Genomic DNA, 19800 nt, shown 5'->3' with positions numbered 1-19800 from the left:
TTCTGCACAAATTGGTCATAACATGTGATCTGATCATCATCTATGTCACAACAATAGACAATCACTGTCTGCTTAAACTAATAACACACAAAGAATGAAATGTTGCCATGTTTTTATTGAACACACCATGTAAACATTAACAGTGCAGGTGGAAAAAGTATGTGAACCCCTAGACTAATGACATCTCCAAGAGCTAATTGGAGTGAGATGTCAGCCAACTGGAGTCCAATCAATGAGATGAGATTGGAGGTGTTGGTTACAGCTGCCCATGCCCTATAAAAAACACACACCAGTTCTGGGTTTGCTTTTCACAAGAAGCATTGCCTGATGTGAATGATGCCTCACACAAAAGAGCTCTCAGAAGACCTACGATTAAGAATTGTTGACTTGCATAAAGCTGGAAAGGGTTATAAAAGTATCTCCAAAAGCTCCTTGCTGTTCATCAGTCCACGGTAAGACAAATTGTCTATAAATGGAGAAAGTTCAGCACTGCTGCTACTCTCCCTAGAAGTGGCCGTCCTGTAAAGATGACTGCAAGAGCACAGTGCAGACTGCTCAATGAGGTGAAGAAGAATCCTAGAGTGTCAGCTAAAGACTTACAAAAGTCACTGGCAAATGCTAACATCCCTGTTAGCGAATCTACAATACGTAAAACACTAAACAAGAATGGATTTCATGGGAGGGTACCACAAAGGAAGCCACTGCTGTCCAAACAAAACATTGCTGCACGTTTACAGTTTGCACAAGAGCACCTGGATGTTCCACAGCAGTACTGGCAAAATATTCTGTGGACAGATGAAACCAAAGTTGAGTTGTTTGGAAGAAACACACAACACTATGTGTGTCGAAAAAGAGGCACAGCACACCAACATCTAAACCTCATCCCAACTGTGAAGTATGGTGGTGGGGGCATCATGGTTTGGGGCTGCTTTGCTGCATCAGGGCCTGGACGGATTGCTATCATCGAAAAAAAAATGAATTCCCAAGTTTATCAAGACATTTTGCAGGAGAACTTCAGGCCATCTGCCTACCAGCTGAAGCTCAACAGAAGATGGATGTTGCAACATGACAATGACCCAAAGCATAGAAGTAAATCAACAACAGAATGGCTTAAACAGAAGAAAATACGCCTTCTGAAGTGGCCCAGTAAGAGTTCTGACCTCAACCCAATTGAGATGCTGTGGCATGACCTCAAGAATGCGATTCACACCAGATATCCCAAAAATATTGCTGAACTGAAACAGTTCTGTAAAGAGGAATGGTCAAGAATTACTCCTGACCATTGTGCACGTCTGATCTGCAACAACAGGAAACGTTTGGTTGAAGTTATTGCTGCCAAAGGAGGTTCAACCAGTTATTAAATCCAAGGGTTCACATACTTTTTCCACATGCACTGTGAATGTTTACATGATGTGTTCAATAAAAACATGGCAACATTTCATTCTTTGTGTGTTATTAGTTTAAGCAGACTGTGATTGTCTATTGTTGTGACTTAGATGATGATCAGATCACATTTTATGACCAATTTGTGCAGAAATCCATATAATTCCAAAGGATTCACATACTTTTTCTTGCAACTGTATCCTTCTCAGTTCTCTGTGCTTATATGGCCCAGCCCCTCTCATTCTCTAAAAAACATAAAAAAATGATGCAACACAGCTGGATCCATCTTAGAACTATGGAATTTTAAATTATCAAGCAATTGCTGATTTTATAGTCTCCTAAGTATTTCTGGCATATCTTTAATTAACTCATATGATAATGTGATATAAAAAAACACCATATAACAATGTATATAAATATATTTCCAGCCTTTTTGTAATGTTTTGCATTAGGTTGTTGTTATACTGTGAATGTCAATAGTGTTTTACTAAAATGTGTGTTAGTTGTAATGTTGGAGTTGTTTTATGTTGAGCATACACAAGTACTTGCCTAAAGAACAGGCAAACTGCAAAGAAAATAGCTGTGTCTTTCAAATGAGTGAAAACTAAGTAAAGAAAAAGAACATGGATAGCTGCTGTTGTGATATTTGAACTGATTATGGTTAGGAACTCTAATACTAAAATTAAACTTTGTGATTGGGAAAGATATGCCAAAAAAGCCAGTTGTACTTCCTAGCGGTCAAGGCTGTTCAAATAGAAAAGCTTCTGCAAAAAACTGATTGAAAAGTGTTTTCTCATGGAATGAAAACATCTGTCAGATTTTTCCCCCATTCAGAATACAAGGGAGCTAATTAGTCGTATCTGGGATGACCAGCTGATTTTTGCAACACTTGTTTTTGCAGAATAAAGCAAAACGTAGAGCTAAGAATGTGCGCTATAGTTTTTGTGGCCACAGGAAAAAGCTGAAATAAAAATGTGTGCTTTACGGACTTCTGGTCACAACTCAAAAGGGCAGTCTGGTGTGGAGAATTACAGACAGAGTGTACCCTGTAACTTTATAACTATACTGAAATCTGGTCCTGTGCCAATGGACATTATTAGAAAATAAATAATTATGTGTGTGTTTAATAGTTATGCATTTATATGTAGCCCTTAAATGGACATTTAACCCCCCAAAAAAATCTTTCATGATTCAGATAGAAATTACAATTTTTAACAACATTCCAATGGTCTTTTATGATCTAATTTGCCTTATTCTTTAGATATCCATTGTTGAAGAAATAGCAATGCACATGGGTGAGCCAATCACACTAGACATCTATGGGCAGCCACCAATCAGCAGCTACTGAGCCTATCTAGATATCCTTTTCAGGAAAGGATATCAAGTGAATGAAGCAAATAAATAATAGAGGTAAATTAGAAAATTGTTTAAAATCGCATGTTCTTTCTAAATCATGAAAGAAAAAAATTAGTTTTCATGTCCCTTTAAGGTTTCTAAAATATTGATCTGTGCCTCTATGTTTTAGAAAGGTGGACATGACCAAGGTACATTGTCACTTTGGTACCATGCAATAAGCATGTTTTTAATTTGATTGGAATGGCTTCAGAGAACTCCACAAAATGCCATACAAAGAAACGCGCACGGCTCTTCTGACAGAGTGAAATAGAGAAGACATCAATATTTGAAAAGCTAAGTAGAATTTTGAATGTGTTTTTCTATTTTTCATATTGGCTGCACAGATATACACCAGAACCAACTCACAAAACAAAGAAAAAAACTTTAAAGAGATATTAAACAGTATAATACTGTAATATAAAACGTTTAAAGGGATAGTAAAGTCTAAATTAAACTTCCATGATTCAGTTAGGACATGGCATTTTAAACAACTTTTTAATTTACTTTTATTGTCATTTTTTTTGTTCTCTTGGTATTCTTAGTTGAAATCTACGCATAGGTAGGCTCATATGCTAATTCCTAAGCCCTTGACGGCCTGCTCTTATCTGAATGCATTTGACAGTTTTTCACAGCTAGAGGGCCTTAGTTCATGTGTTACATATAAATAACATTGTGCTCATGCACATTGTTATTTAAGAGTCTGCACTAATTGCCTGAAATGTAGGGAAGCAGTCTGCAGAAGTCTAGATACAAGGTAATTACAGAGGTAAAAGGTATATTTCTATAACAGTGTTGGTTATGCAAAACTGGGGAATTGTAAATAAAGGGATTAACTATATGTTTTAATAACATGTTTGGTGTTTACTATCCCTTTAATTATGCACAGTTATAAAACTTTGAAATATATATATATATATATATATATATATATATATTATATATATATATATATATTTATATATATCAAAGGATAAACAGCGCTTATAGATTTTCTTAAAAACTGTATATATTATAGAGTCTCGACAGTATTGGTTGGTAAAAGTAGATAAGAGGAAAAAATATATATGGTCATATGCTTGTATAATAAAGTCTTAGATGAGATATAGAGGTCCAGGTGTAGTGTAGGAGTATTAGATACCCTTACCAAAAGTTACCTCAATCCTATGAGGTAAGTTTGCCGCATTGGAGGATGTATCTGATGATTGGATGAGTCCTAGGTATTCTGATCTGTATAGTTTCGCTGCCTCTTGGAGTAGAATGGGATGTGGGTCCCCTATGTGCTGGTTTTCTTAGAAAACTTCCTGGGCTTGTTGCCTCTTGGAGCTTGGTTCTCTTGTCTTGGTATGAACTTTCTTGTCCAGGTATATACCCAAAAAGACAGAAAACAGCAAAAATAGTGTAATACCGTTTTATTCAATAATAGTATAAAAAAGTAACATATATCACACTCACATTTTATGTCCTCACTGATATGAGGTATTATTACAGCACATAGAATTAGAGGTGGATTCACAGATGGTTATGTCCCAAGCCAGTCAGAAAATAAAGTCTGTATTCCTTAGATGTCACAAGCAGTGATTACAGCCGAGTGAGGATGTAGCCAGGAATTTATCCGGTTAATATTGCAAATTAGGTCAGTGACTGTACAGGGCTGGTCTGTTTATATATTCAGGTATGTCCAGTGTCTTTATACATGTCACACCATTAGTAGATGGCCAGATAAACGATATAAATACAGTTATTATCAATGCTGCATGTGCAGATGGATTAGTATAATACCAATCTGGCAGGTCAGGCAGTATACGTAGTTAATAGCAGTTAATAGCAGTTAGTAACAGATCATAAGCTCAGTTCATACATAAAATGTTAGCTTAAAAAACCAAACAGTTTAAAAAGCAGTTTAAAAGATAATAAAACAGGTAAGTAGTGTTACCCTAAATGAAATACCCTAACGCGTTTCAAAGGTTTATGTCTCCTTCTTCCTCAGAGGGGTTTGTTGTAACTGAGGTGTGTGTATAGCTCTATTCATACCCACGGGGCGGCGGCACGCCCAGATGTAGGTAGAATCCTATTGGTTCATGTGACCTAGCGTTATGTGATTGTACTGGTGGTGTGCGAAGTGTGGCCTTATATATAATAAGCATTAAAAACATAAAAAAGGTACCTAAGGCTTAGACTTATGCATATATGTGATATCAGTTGCCTTATTTTCCCGGATTCGCCGCTATTTAAGTTTAGCGGTTCTATTTTCCTTACGGGTGACGTCATATGTGAACGTCTTAGCTTCTAAACGTGTCTCTCTGCCTTCTGGGAAATGTAGTTGATTTCATGTCCCCCAGAATGGCGTAATGGGATACTTAGAGTCCTGATGTCTCGGCTGCTATGCACTTCCCTAAGCCCGCTGGGACTTGTAGTCAAATACACGTCCCGGAGATATACATAATGCAATAATAAAATAATGTCATAGTATAAACATCAGTGCCTAACAGGTTCCTAGAGATATCTACATCTTTTCACATAAGGGTATCTTTGTTATAAGAAGTATACGTTATTTTTCATGGCTCATTATCGAGATTAGCTACTGAATATGTAACAGAATTAACACTGTGATTTTAAATATATCTTCATATACTCAGGAGTTAATATTACTAGTTTTCCAGTTTCTACTTATGTATCTAGTGTTACAAATAAATTAAACTGGGGATAATATATGTGGACTCATTTGGTTGTAACAATTATTCCCTTTTGTATAGAATGGTAGACTGAATATTGTAAATATTATAAATACTAGTGTAGTGGTAAGTTGTGAGAGCAAGTATTTATATTGTTAAATAGGAATTATGTATTGGTATAGTGAAAGATAATTTATTTATTTAATTTAATGTGATATTTGTAATGTTATAGCTAAATCGACTGAGGGGATATAGCTATTATTATTCGAGATATGCAGCTATATCTATATCTCTGTTCAGACCCTTAGGAGTCATGGTTCCTAATTTGTGAATCCAGAGGGTTTCCCTTCGTCTCAGATATAACTCTCTACTAATGCCTTCTGGGGCTTCTCTAACATGTTCGAGTATGGTGCCTCTGAGGCATGTAGGATCAAGATTATGTTTTAATCTGAAATGATTTGATACGCTATGTTTCTTTAGACCATTTTCGATGTTTCTAATATGTTCCAGTAGTCTCACCTTATAAGGTCTTATGGTACGTCCTATGTATTGTAGCTTGCAGTCACATTCTAGTAGGTATACTACATGATCAGTTCTGCAATTTGTTAGTGTTTCTAAATCCCAGGTTTTGTTGTCAACAGATGATGTGATTTGTTTCGTCGGTTTGGTTTTATTATAATGGTGTTTGCATGATTCACAATTTAGACGATTGCATTTAAAAAATCCTTTTGTTTTATTGTGTAACCAATTGGTAGTATTTCTTATTGCTTTATTTCCCTTAAGTTTGCTTGGAGCAATGATTGCCCTTAGATTTGTGCCTTTTCTAAATACTAATTTCGGGTTTGTTTTAGTTATTTCGTTTAAGAGGGTATCCTTCTTAAGTATGTGCCAGTGTTTATTAAAAATATTTTTTATTGTATTAGCTCCCTCATTGTATGTTGTTATCATCAATGGGACATTGTTTTGTTTCCTATTTTTCTTAGTAGTATTCTTGAGCATGTTATCTCTATCCATTTTTTTTACTTTATTGTAGGCTTTTTTTACATTATCTCTATTATAACCCTTGCTAAGTAGCTTATATTCTAAGGATTTAGCTTCCTTAACGAAGTCTGCCTCCCTTGAGCAATTCCTTTTTATACGTTGGAATTGTCCATAGGGGATACTTTGTATCCATGCTGGGTGGTGGCTGCTATGTGCATTGAGATAGCTGTTACTGTCCGTTGCTTTACTATATAGTTTAGTCTGAATACTATTGTTTTCTATGTATAAAATGAGATCTAGAAACTCAATCTCTATATCGTTGGTTTTATCTGTGAATGATAAATTAAATGTGTTGGTGTTCATGTATTTGACGAAGTCCTCTATGGGGTGAGTGTTATCTTTTTCCCATATTATTATGATGTCGTCTATAAATCTAAGGAAGATCTTGATGTTTTTCATATAGGGATTATTATTCCATATATAGAGGTCCTCCCACATGCCCATATAGAGGTTGGCATAGCTGGGGGCGAATTTCGTCCCCATCGCTGTGCCTCCTATTTGTAAGTAAAAGTCCTCCAAAAATTTGAAATAATTTTTTTCCAATGTGAATATCGCTGAATTTTTAATAAAGGTAATTTTATTTATGTCTAGATTGGTGAGTTTGGTGAGCCAGTAGTCTAGAGCCTGAATTCCCTTAGTATGTGGGATGTTGGTATAGAGGGAGCTGACATCTAGAGTTAGCCAGCAGTAGTTCTCTTTCCATTCTATATCTGTAAGTTTGCTTATTGTGTCTGGGGTATCCCTGATGTGTGATTTCAATGTGGGTACTAGCGGTTGAAGATAATAATCGATATATTCTGATAATTTAGTGGTTAGTGATCCGATACCCGAAATAATTGGTCTTCCGGGGGGTTCAGTTATGGATTTATGGATCTTGGGCATATGATAAAAGGTAGCTGTTTTTGGTACGCTTACAGATAGGAAGTTAAATTCATTGATGTTAATGATGTTATTATGTTTTGCATTATCCAGTAGATCCATGTACTCTCTAAGAAAACGGTCTGTTGGATCTCGTTCTAATAATGAATAAGTTTTGGAGTCTCCTAATAGTCTCTTAGCTTCCTTTATGTAATCCGTTTTATCTTGGATGATAATGCCTCCTCCCTTATCCGCCTCCCTGATGACAATATCGTTATTGTCTTTAATCTGTTTTAAAGTATCTTTCTCTTTCTTTGTCAGATTATCATTATTAATTTTATATGTTTCACACATTTTTTGGAGATCCTCTTGTACTAGCTTTTCGAATACTGGTATATAATTCCCCTTCGATTGTGTCGGGAAAAAAGTGGATACTGGTTTAAAGTTAGAATTAGGGGGATATTTTACTGTCGGTGAAGTAATTATAGACGTGCTCTCATTTTGGCTTAGTATGTTATTGTCTGATAACAGTGATTCTAAGTTGATCAGAGTTTCTAAGTCTTTGTCGTCCATGTAATCTGTATTAAGTGAATCTAAGTTTGTTATTCTTTCTTTTTGTACCTTTTGAAAGTGTCTGTTTAATGTTAATTTCCTGATGTATTTGTGCAAATCAATAAATAGATTAAATGGATTTGGACCTTTAGTTGGTGCAAATGCCAATCCTTTTTTCAGGATATTAGATTCTGCTGGTGTCAAGTTTATTTTAGTAGAAAGATTGAATATTTTCACTTCAGAAATAGTGTCATTCGGTAGTGTATCTATAATTTTGTCGATCTTATTCTTTTTTGATTGTAGGCGTCTTCCTGCTCTACATCCCCGTCTCCTCCCTCTTCCCTTCTCCTTTTTTGTTGGTTTGTTTTTTTCCTCCAATGTGGAGTGTTTGGGGCTATTATCTCTGGGAGGGGTAGTAATGGTGCTCTGTGTTGAGCAGGCTGTGGGTTCTGAATATGTTGTGTATTGTATGAGTGTTGAGGTGGATTGTATGAGTGCTGAGGAGGGTAATTGTATGTATGGTGCGGATGATACGGGGGAGGGGTAAAGTTCTGATACTGTCTGTCGTAGTTGTGTCTCCTGTGATGTATTCTCTGATTGTGTGGGTGATATGTATTCGGATATGATGTGTGTGGTGTTGGGCGTTGTCCTAAAAAATGTGTATTTGAATATGTGTTGTGTTGTCTAGGTGCTGATTGTCCATTTTTTACAGTATCGGAATAATTTCTATTGTTAGCTTTGTATGGCTGTTGTTTATGGACATTATTCTTATAAGGTGTTCTGATTGTTTTTTTATTTTTTTGTGGATAATTTACTGAAAAACTGGGTGAGTAAATTTCTTCGAAATTGTCCTCATCCAGTTTCTCCTTCAGTTCATTGTTTGTTTCATTGTCTTTGAGTTCCAAATTGAACCCCAAGTTCTGTGAAATGTGTTCATCTTCTTTTATTTTATTATTATATAACTTTAGATCTTTCACGAATTTGTCCCTTTTTCTGTTTTCTACCATTTTTTCATGTCTCAGTATTTTGTTTTTGTTTTCTCTATCTAATTCATTGTAGTACACATCTCCTTTAAAGTTATTAAGTCGTTGTCTAATATCTGTAATCTGTTCTGTTAGTGTGTCTACTTTTTTGTCTCTATACTTTATGAGAATTTTCATTAAAATGATTGAACATTTATGTAGGGCAGAGTCCCATTCTGAAAGTAATTCAATTTCAGTGTCCTCGAATATGGGCGTTTTTTCTAGTAGTAAACCTTGTGGCACTATATTATATTTAATGTACCTCTCAAGATTTAGACTATCATACCAGTTCTGTAGTTGCTTTTTGCTTAGTTTTTCTAATTTTTCAAAAAGCTTTTTAGGATTAGTGAGTTCTAAATTGGTTTCTAGGACCAGCTGTTCTTCATTGATAGATAGAGTTCTAGTTTTAGTTTTAGGATCAAAGTATGCCCCATATTCGAGGTCCATTCTACCCTCTTAAACGAAATAACTAAAACAAACCCGAAATTAGTATTTAGAAAAGGCACAAATCTAAGGGCAATCATTGCTCCAAGCAAACTTAAGGGAAATAAAGCAATAAGAAATACTACCAATTGGTTACACAATAAAACAAAAGGATTTTTTAAATGCAATCGTCTAAATTGTGAATCATGCAAACACCATTATAATAAAACCAAACCGACGAAACAAATCACATCATCTGTTGACAACAAAACCTGGGATTTAGAAACACTAACAAATTGCAGAACTGATCATGTAGTATACCTACTAGAATGTGACTGCAAGCTACAATACATAGGACGTACCATAAGACCTTATAAGGTGAGACTACTGGAACATATTAGAAACATCGAAAATGGTCTAAAGAAACATAGCGTATCAAATCATTTCAGATTAAAACATAATCTTGATCCTACATGCCTCAGAGGCACCATACTCGAACATGTTAGAGAAGCCCCAGAAGGCATTAGTAGAGAGTTATATCTGAGACGAAGGGAAACCCTCTGGATTCACAAATTAGGAACCATGACTCCTAAGGGTCTGAACAGAGATATAGATATAGCTGCATATCTCGAATACTAATAGCTATATCCCCTCAGTCGATTTAGCTATAACATTACAAATATCACATTAAATTAAATAAATAAATTATCTTTCACTATACCAATACATAATTCCTATTTAACAATATAAATACTTGCTCTCACAACTTACCACTACACTAGTATTTATAATATTTACAATATTCAGTCTACCATTCTATACAAAAGGGAATAATTGTTACAACCAAATGAGTCCACATATATTATCCCCAGTTTAATTTATTTGTAACACTAGATACATAAGTAGAAACTGGAAAACTAGTAATATTAACTCCTGAGTATATGAAGATATATTTAAAATCACAGTGTTAATTCTGTTACATATTCAGTAGCTAATCTCGATAATGAGCCATGAAAAATAACGTATACTTCTTATAACAAAGATACCCTTATGTGAAAAGATGTAGATATCTCTAGGAACCTGTTAGGCACTGATGTTTATACTATGACATTATTTTATTATTGCATTATGTATATCTCCGGGACGTGTATTTGACTACAAGTCCCAGCGGGCTTAGGGAAGTGCATAGCAGCCGAGACATCAGGACTCTAAGTATCCCATTACGCCATTCTGGGGGACATGAAATCAACTACATTTCCCAGAAGGCAGAGAGACACGTTTAGAAGCTAAGACGTTCACATATGACGTCACCCGTAAGGAAAATAGAACCGCTAAACTTAAATAGCGGCGAATCCGGGAAAATAAGGCAACTGATATCACATATATGCATAAGTCTAAGCCTTAGGTACCTTTTTTATGTTTTTAATGCTTATTATATATAAGGCCACACTTCGCACACCACCAGTACAATCACATAACGCTAGGTCACATGAACCAATAGGATTCTACCTACATCTGGGCGTGCCGCCGCCCCGTGGGTATGAATAGAGCTATACACACACCTCAGTTACAACAAACCCCTCTGAGGAAGAAGGAGACATAAACCTTTGAAACGCGTTAGGGTATTTCATTTAGGGTAACACTACTTACCTGTTTTATTATCTTTTAAACTGCTTTTTAAACTGTTTGGTTTTTTAAGCTAACATTTTATGTATGAACTGAGCTTATGATCTGTTACTAACTGCTATTAACTGCTATTAACTACGTATACTGCCTGACCTGCCAGATTGGTATTATACTAATCCATCTGCACATGCAGCATTGATAATAACTGTATTTATATCGTTTATCTGGCCATCTACTAATGGTGTGACATGTATAAAGACACTGGACATACCTGAATATATAAACAGACCAGCCCTGTACAGTCACTGACCTAATTTGCAATATTAACCGGATAAATTCCTGGCTACATCCTCACTCGGCTGTAATCACTGCTTGTGACATCTAAGGAATACAGACTTTATTTTCTGACTGGCTTGGGACATAACCATCTGTGAATCCACCTCTAATTCTATGTGCTGTAATAATACCTCATATCAGTGAGGACATAAAATGTGAGTGTGATATATGTTACTTTTTTATACTATTATTGAATAAAACGGTATTACACTATTTTTGCTGTTTTCTGTCTTTTTGGGTATATACCTGGACAAGAAAGTTCATACCAAGACAAGAGAACCAAGCTCCAAGAGGCAACAAGCCCAGGAAGTTTTCTAAGAAAACCAGCACATAGGGGACCCACATCCCATTCTACTCCAAGAGGCAGCGAAACTATACAGATCAGAATACCTAGGACTCATCCAATCATCAGATACATCCTCCAATGCGGCAAACTTACCTCATAGGATTGAGGTAACTTTTGGTAAGGGTATCTAATACTCCTACACTACACCTGGACCTCTATATCTCATCTAAGACTTTATTATACAAGCATATGACCATATATATTTTTTCCTCTTATCTACTTTTACCAACCAATACTGTCGAGACTCTATAATATATACAGTTTTTAAGAAAATCTATAAGCGCTGTTTATCCTTTGATATATATCCTCCTATATTGTATAGACTTTGTCTATTACACAATATTTGTACTCAAACAGCTGCTCTATGAGATTTTCAGACCTCTGACTAGCGCATCTTATTAGAGTAACGCTTGTTTCTACTCACTGACACTGAGTGGTAACATTCTACTTATATCTAGATATATATTTATATATATACAGTATTTTGTCCCATTTTCCTGTAATTTAACTCTGAAAATTGTTGTTTTTCAAAATTCCTGAACTTCTATAAAGTAACAGGGTTTTCTGTTCAGCTTTGTTTGCAATGTCTTTTATTGCCTGTTTTATAACTGTTCTTAATTGGGCTGTGCAGAACATAGGATTGTTTAAGAAATGATCTAACAGGTTTTCTGCACTGCTCTGTTTGCAATGTATTTAAAGGGACACTCACGTCAAAATTAAACCTTCATGATTCAGATAGAACATGCAATTTAAAACAACTTTCCAAGCTACTTCCATTAAAGTATGACCTGTCTTTTTATAGTTACACTTTTCAAGTCACCAGCTCCTACTGAGCATGTGCAAGAATTCACCTAATATGTGTATATGCATTTTTGATTGGCTAATGTCTGTCATATGATACAGGAGGAGTGGAAAAAGACAACTTTGAAATCCGTCAAAAAAAAAATCTCCTACTCATTTGTAGTTCAGACTAAGGGGCATATTTATCAAGCTCTAAAGGGTCAGCGGAAACAGAAGTTATGAAGCAGCGGGTCTTGTCTGCCTGCTATGAGGTGGAGGACAAAAATCAACCCCCTGCAGGGGGCAGCATTGCACCAGCAGTTCACAAGAACTGCTGGTGCAATGATAAATGCCGACAACATATGCTGTCGGCATTTGTCGATGTGCGGCGGACATGATACGCTACTTCGTATCATGTCTGCTCGCACATTGATAAATATGCCCCTAAGTGCTATTGCATTGTCTTTTTATCATGAATTTGTTGATTATGCAATTCTACAGTATTTAATGGTCTTTAACTGCCTGTTTATAACTGTCCCTAATTGTCCTAAGCAGGAGAGGCAGATAAGGGTAAAACTTAAGTTCAAACATGGCAGTGCCCATTACTTTATAGAAACTTTACCTTTACACTTATATCTTCAATATTCAAACAACTAATATAATTGCAAAACAATACATCTACTTATTATTCTAAGGCTAATCTTTGCTTTGAATACACTATTATGCTTATCATGTATTGACTGTTTAATAATATCACTTTAATGAACTAGGATTATAAATGCACAGAAAAAAGTTCTAGACTGAGTTAAAAAAAAAGGTATTCATGAATTCATAAATAGTTGTATTTGCCTGTATTTTATATGCACATCCTCATTCCGAAAATAAGAATAGTAAATAGAAAAAAAAGGAGCTGTCATTTATGTCAGGACTAAAATATCAGTCTGAGTTGTAGTTCATAATGTGGTTTGTGCATCACCCACGCACTGCACTCCTGGTGTTCTATTTTCGTTGCTTGTTTCTTTGGCTACGCTGCACTTGGCTGATGCACTCTTCGTGTCTTGCAGTTTCAGTTTTTATCAGTGGCTGATTGCTGCTGGTGTTTTTTTTATGTTTTCAGTATGCAATTATTATTGCATTGGAAATTACATACTATAATTGTGGATGAGGTCATGGAAATTAATTGGAAATGTCTGCTTTGACAGAATGATACAGCAGTTAAGCACAATGCTAGGGGTCTAATTTATGGTTTGTAGGAGCAATCATGCATGGTTCAGTTACTGCTATTTCCATGGCACTCAATAATATTACTTATTATTTCTTTAATTAAATAACAAATTGTATTATTTTCTTCTAGTAAGTTTAGTGGAACTGATTGTCATTAAGAACTGAGTAAAGGCTCTAAGTTGTCTGCACAATGTACATTATGTACCTATCCATTTTTATACTTTGTTAAAGGGACACTCAAGTCAAAATAAACCTTCATGATTCAGATACAGCATGCAATTTTAAACAACTTTCCAATTTACTTCCATTAACAAAATGTGCACAGTTTTTTTATATTTACACTTTTCAAGTCACCAACTCCTAATGAGCATGTGCAGGAATTCACCTAATATACATATATGCATTTGTGATTGGGTGATGGCTGTCACATGATACAGGAGGAGTGGAAATAGACACAACTTTGTTATTTGTCAGAAAAAAAAAAATCTACTACTCATTTGAAAATCAGACTATGCTATTGCATTGTTTTTTTATCATGCATTTGTTGATTATCCAAATCTATTGTATTTACTGGTCCTTTAAATAAAACCAATTTCAAATCAATATAGGGTCTTGATCGTATAGATAGTTATCAATGGTAGGATTTCTTTCCAATGACACAGTGAGTCCACGGATCATCATCAATTACTGTTGGGAATATCACTCCTGGCCAGCAGGAGGAGGCAAAGAGCACCACAGCAATACTGTTAAATATCACTCCCCTACCCACAATCCCCCAGTCATTCTCTTTGCCTGTAGTGCAAGCAGGAGTTGAAGTTTAGGTGTCTGATGAGAAGTTTTCTTCAATCAAGATTTTTTTTATTTTTTTTAGCAGAGTAAGCTTACTCTGTTCTTTTCTCGGGTCTAACCTAGTCCACATCAGTCTCTTCAGTAGGGCAGTTGTGGCTTTTGAGCACTTGAGGACTTGTGAGGTACAATCCTCACTGCATTTTCTCAAGAATCTGCTGCCCTAACTAGAAAACCTGAGTAGTTTTTCTCTCTTCACAGGTCCATGTGAGGTGCTGCACCCTCTCAAACCAGGTGAGCTGCCCTGCTGCCGGACATCACTTTCAGGTAAGTGCCATTTTCATTTTCTTTTGAAAAGAGATTACTGGCACTTGTTACAGCTAAAAGCTGTCTTATTTAATATGGGACTTTATTAAACCTTCAGGTTTGGGGTTTCTTTTAGGCAGTTTGGGAATTCAGACTGTGAGGTGTTGTATGGTGGCTCAGTGTGTTATAGTAGTTTTTATACTTTAAGGCTCTCAAGTTAGCAAATTCCTTCATTACAGATGCTTCCTTACAGGTTATTAAATTGGGAGCTAAAATTTCTTTTTTTGCGGTCCTAGCCCGCAGGGCCTTGTGGCTGAAGTCCTGGTCTGTGGATGTTTCATCTAAATCTAAGCTCATGGCTATTCCTTACAAGGGTAAGACCTTGTTTGGACCTGGTTTGGTGGAAATTATCTCAAATATTACTGGAGGGAAGGGTCCTTTTCTTCCCCAAGATAAAAAGAATAAGCAGAAGGTACGTCAGAGTAATTTTCGTTCCTTTCATAACTTTAAAGGCAAGTCTTCCTCCCCTTCCTCCAAGAAAGATCAAGCCAATAAGGAATAAGGTAAAGCAATCTAAAAAGCCTTCAGCTGATTCCAAGTCAGCATGAAGGGTTGGCCCCTGATCTGGGAGCAGACTGTCTCTTTTTTTCCCAGGCTTGGATAAGAGATGTACCGGATCTCTGGGCGGTGGACATAGTCTCCCAGGGATAGAAAATAGACTTCAAATCTTTTCCTCCCAGAGGCAGGTTTCTCCTCTCCAGATTATCTGTAGACCAGATAAAAAGAGAGTAATTCTTACATTGTGTCAAGGACCTTGCCACCTTGGGGGTAATAGTTCCAGTTCCCTTTCAGGAAAGGGGTCTGAGATTTTACTTGAATCTGTTCGTAGTTCCTAAAAAGGAGGGAACTTTTCGACCAATCCTAGATCTAAAATGTTTAAACAAGTTTCTCAGAGTGCCATCCTTCAAGATGGAGACTATATGCTCCATTCTTCCGTTGGTACAAGAGGGTCAGTTCAGGACAACCATAGACCTAAAGGATGCATACCTTCATGTTCCCATTCACAGGGACCATAATAAGTTTCTGAGATTTGCCTTTTTGGACAATCATTTCCAGGTCGTGGCCCTTCCATTTGGCCTTGCCACAGCTCCCAGAATTTTTTCAATGGTTCTGGGGGCTCTTTTAGCTGTGCTTCAATCTCGGAGCATTGCAGTGGCACCTTATCTGGACGACATTCTGGTTCAGGCTCCATCTTTTCAACAATCAGAATCTCATACGGAGATCTTTTTGTCTCTTCTTCGATCCCACGGAAGGAAGGTGAATCAGGAAAAAAGTTCTCTGGTTCCAGGTACAAGGGTCGCATTTTTAGGGACCATAATAGACTCCCTGTTAATGAAGATTTTTCTGATAGAGGTCAGAGAAAGAAAGATTTTTGACTCTTGTCTTGCTCTTCAGTCCTCTCCACGGCCATCAGTGGCTCAATGTATGGAGGTAATCGGTCTGATGGTGGCTTCCATGGACATCATTCCGTTTGCTCAGTTCCATCTCATACCTCTGCAGTTGTGCATGCTCAGACAATGGAACGGGGACTATACATGTAGATCTAGATCAGGCATCAATAGACTCTCTTCCATGGTGGCTTTCACAGGATCATCTCTCATAGGGTACTTGCTTCCACAGACCCTCCTTGGTGATTGTGACAACGGATGCCATCCTTCTAGGTTGGGGAGCAGTATGGGGCTCGTAGAAGGTTCAGGGCTTATGGACCAAAGAGGAGTCAGTCCTGCCCATAAACATCTTGGAGCTGAGAGCAATCTTTAATGCTCTTCTGGCCTGGCCTCAGTTAGCCTTAGCCCGGTTTATCAGATTCCATTCGGACAACATAACCTTGGTGGCCTACATCAACCTCCAGGGGGGAACTCGGAGTTCCTTGGCCATGACAGAGGTGGCCCAAATTATTCAGTGGGTGGAGACCCACAACTGCTGTCTTTCTGTGAGCCACATCCCAGGAGTGGACAATTTGGAAGCAGATTTTCTGAGCAGACTGACTTTTCATCCTGGGGAGTGGGAACTTCATTCGGATGTGTTTTCCAGCTTCACCCTCAAGTGGGGGCAGTCGGAGTTGGATCTTATGGCTTCTCGTCAGAATGCCAAACCTCCGAGATACGGCTCGAGGTCAAGAGTTCTGCAGACATTTCTGATTGATGCTCTGGCAGTTCTTTGGAACTTCAGTCTAGCATACCTGTTTCCTCCTTTCGCTCTCCTTCCAAGAGTCATTGCTCGAATCAAGCAGGAGAGGGCATCTGTAATTATCATAGCCCCGGCATGGCCTCACAGGATTTAGTATGCAGACCTAGTGGAAATGTCATCCTTTCCACCTTGGAGACTACCTCTGAGGAAAGACCTTCTACTTCAGGATCCCTTCCATCATCCAAACCTCATTTCTCTGAAGCTGACTTCTTGGAGATTGAACGCTTAGTTTTATCTAAGCGTGGATTTTCAGAGTCGGTCATTGAGACCTTGATTCAGGCTCGTAAGCCTGTGACACGCAGATCTGGTGTAAATACTTGTATTGGTGTGAATCCAAAAGATACTCTTGGAGTAGAGTAAGGATTCCTAGGATTTTGTAATTTCTCCAGGATGGTCTAGAGAAGGGTTTGTCGGCAAGTACTCTAAATGTTCAGATTTCGGCATTGTATATTTTGTTACATAAGCGCTTGGCGGATGTGCCAGATCGTTTTGTCAGGCCTTTGTTAGAATTCGGCCTGTGTTTAAACCTGTTACTCCTCCATGGAGTCTTAACCTTGTTCTTAAAGTTCTTAAAGCTCCATTTGAGCCTATGCATTCTTTAGATATGTAATATATAAGTTTTGTTTCTTGTTGCTATTTCCTCTGCTCGGAGAGTTTCTGAACTCTCTGCTTTACAGTGTGATTCCCCTTATCTTATATTTCACTCTGATAAGGTGGTTCTGCATACTAAGTTTGGTTAACTGCCCAAGGTTGTTTCGGTCAAGAATATTAATCAGGAAATCGTTGTACCTTCTTTGTGTCCTAATCCTTCTTCTCACAAAGAACGTTTGTTACATAATCTGGATGTTGTGCGAGTGCAAAAATTTTATTTGCAGGCAACTAAGGACTTTCGTCAGTCTTCTGCATTGTTTGTTTGCTTTTCTGGGAAACACAAGGATCAGAAAGCTATGGCTACTTCACTTTCCATTTGGCTGAAGAGCATTATTCGCTTGGCATATGAGACTGCTGGACAGCAATCTCCTGAGAAAATCACAGCTCATTCCACAAGGGCTGTTTCTTCTTCATGGGCCTTCAAAAATTAAGCTTCTGTGGAACAGATTTGCAAGGCTGTAACTTGGTCAACTTTGCACACTTTTTCCAAACTCTATAAATTTGATACTTTTGCCTCGGGTGAGGCTTCTTTTGGGAGAAAGCTTCTTCAAGCAGTGATGCTTTCTGTTTAGGTTCCTGTCTTGCCCCTCCCTTATCATCTGTGTCCTCTGGCATAGGTATTAGTTCCCAACAGTAATTGATGATGATCCATGGACTCACCGTGTCATTAGAAAAAAAACAACATTTATGCTTTAAATGTATTTATTTCTTGACACAGTGAGTCCACGGCCCTCCCTGTATTCAGACAGTTTCTTTTTTATATAAACCTCATGCACCTCTGCACCTTGTGTAACAACTTTCTCTCCTTTCCCTTTGGTCAAATGACTGGGGGATTGTGGGTAGGGGAGTGATATTTAATAGCTTTGCTGTGGTGCTCTTTGCCTCCTCCTGCTGGCCAGGAGTGATATTCCCAACAGTAATTGATGATGATCCATGGACTCACCGTGTCAAGGTAAGCATAAATTTCGTTTTGCATTCAGCTATATTTTGGTAAAAAATAAACAAAGAAAGAATTTTACAAATAATCTGAAAAAACAAGCATTACCCCAAAAATATTTGACTGAAATATTGACATTGCCAAATTGACATATTTCATTTTTTGTGTATTCTCATCCACCCATGAGTATGCAGCTCCAAATACTACAAATAGAGAAATGTAAATCTTCATATCTAGAGATTTAAAAACTATTAAAAATAGTGAGGTTGATCGCAAAGTATGCCCTTTTCTGATTTGGCAAAATTAAGAAAAGTGCAGAAAATTATTTTCTATAAGAAGAAAAAATTTGGATTTTAATAGTTCTCATACTGTAAATCATGACACCAATAAATTACAGCAATTTATTGAAATAATGTAGCTGCTAAAATATATTGAATTTCCAAACCTCACTTTACAAAAAGTGATTTGTCTTTACTGAATAATGACATACAAATAAATAAATAAGCTGACTTGAGACCCCTCAGAGTATTCAAATCAATTAAGTGATAGACAATTGTTACAATTTAGTTTAGGATGCATTGTAGCAACTGGTTATTTGTTCTCTTTGATACAATTAAGCAAGTTAATTTTGACATCTAAATAAATATTATTATAGCAATTCCTAATTATACATGTACTTATACTGTTGTTACAAAATAAATCTCTAAGTTAATCAGGTATCCAAATGGTTAAAGTGAAGGTAAAGTTTAGGTAATCCAAATATATCTATGCATTCTTTTAACATTGGATAAGCTAATCGCTAACTTTATTCAATAAAAAAAAAAATTCTTTTAATTTTATTCCGAATTTTTCTTACTGTTCTGTCGATAACTCCTCCATACCTCTATTTCTGGATTTGAAGTGCAGTGACGTATAGAGCGGTCCCACCCACTCTATACGTATTTTCAGAAGCGCTTCCATGCTGAGCGCTGCAAATGCGCATGTGCTATTCTGAGCTTCCCATCACTAATGCGTATGCGATAGAAGTTGAAACCAGTCTCATATGCGTATTCAATGCTGCCGTAAACAAAAGAAGTACGCATGAGTGAAACGGGAACGCGCATGTAGACAGAGCAAAAAATAGAATGTAGCGCATGCACAGTGCATCGAGTAGGCAGATGATGTAGGGTCATGGCCGCATAACAGCCAGAATTTAAACTGGCTAATCGAAAA

The 19800-nt window shown here is 37.0% G+C and overlaps 1 protein-coding gene across 3 annotated transcripts in view; it reads right to left on the bottom strand.

Moving 5' to 3' along the window:
• HDAC9 (histone deacetylase 9) overlaps positions 1 to 19800 on the bottom strand; it is a 2434493-nt gene that overhangs the window by 1528228 nt on the left and 886465 nt on the right. The gene's annotated exons all lie outside the window — the stretch shown is intronic.

This window comes from Bombina bombina, chromosome 5 (assembly GCF_027579735.1).
Source record: "Bombina bombina isolate aBomBom1 chromosome 5, aBomBom1.pri, whole genome shotgun sequence".
Classification (NCBI taxonomy): Eukaryota; Metazoa; Chordata; class Amphibia; order Anura; family Bombinatoridae; genus Bombina; species Bombina bombina.
This window is presented reverse-complemented; position numbering and strand designations above follow the sequence as displayed.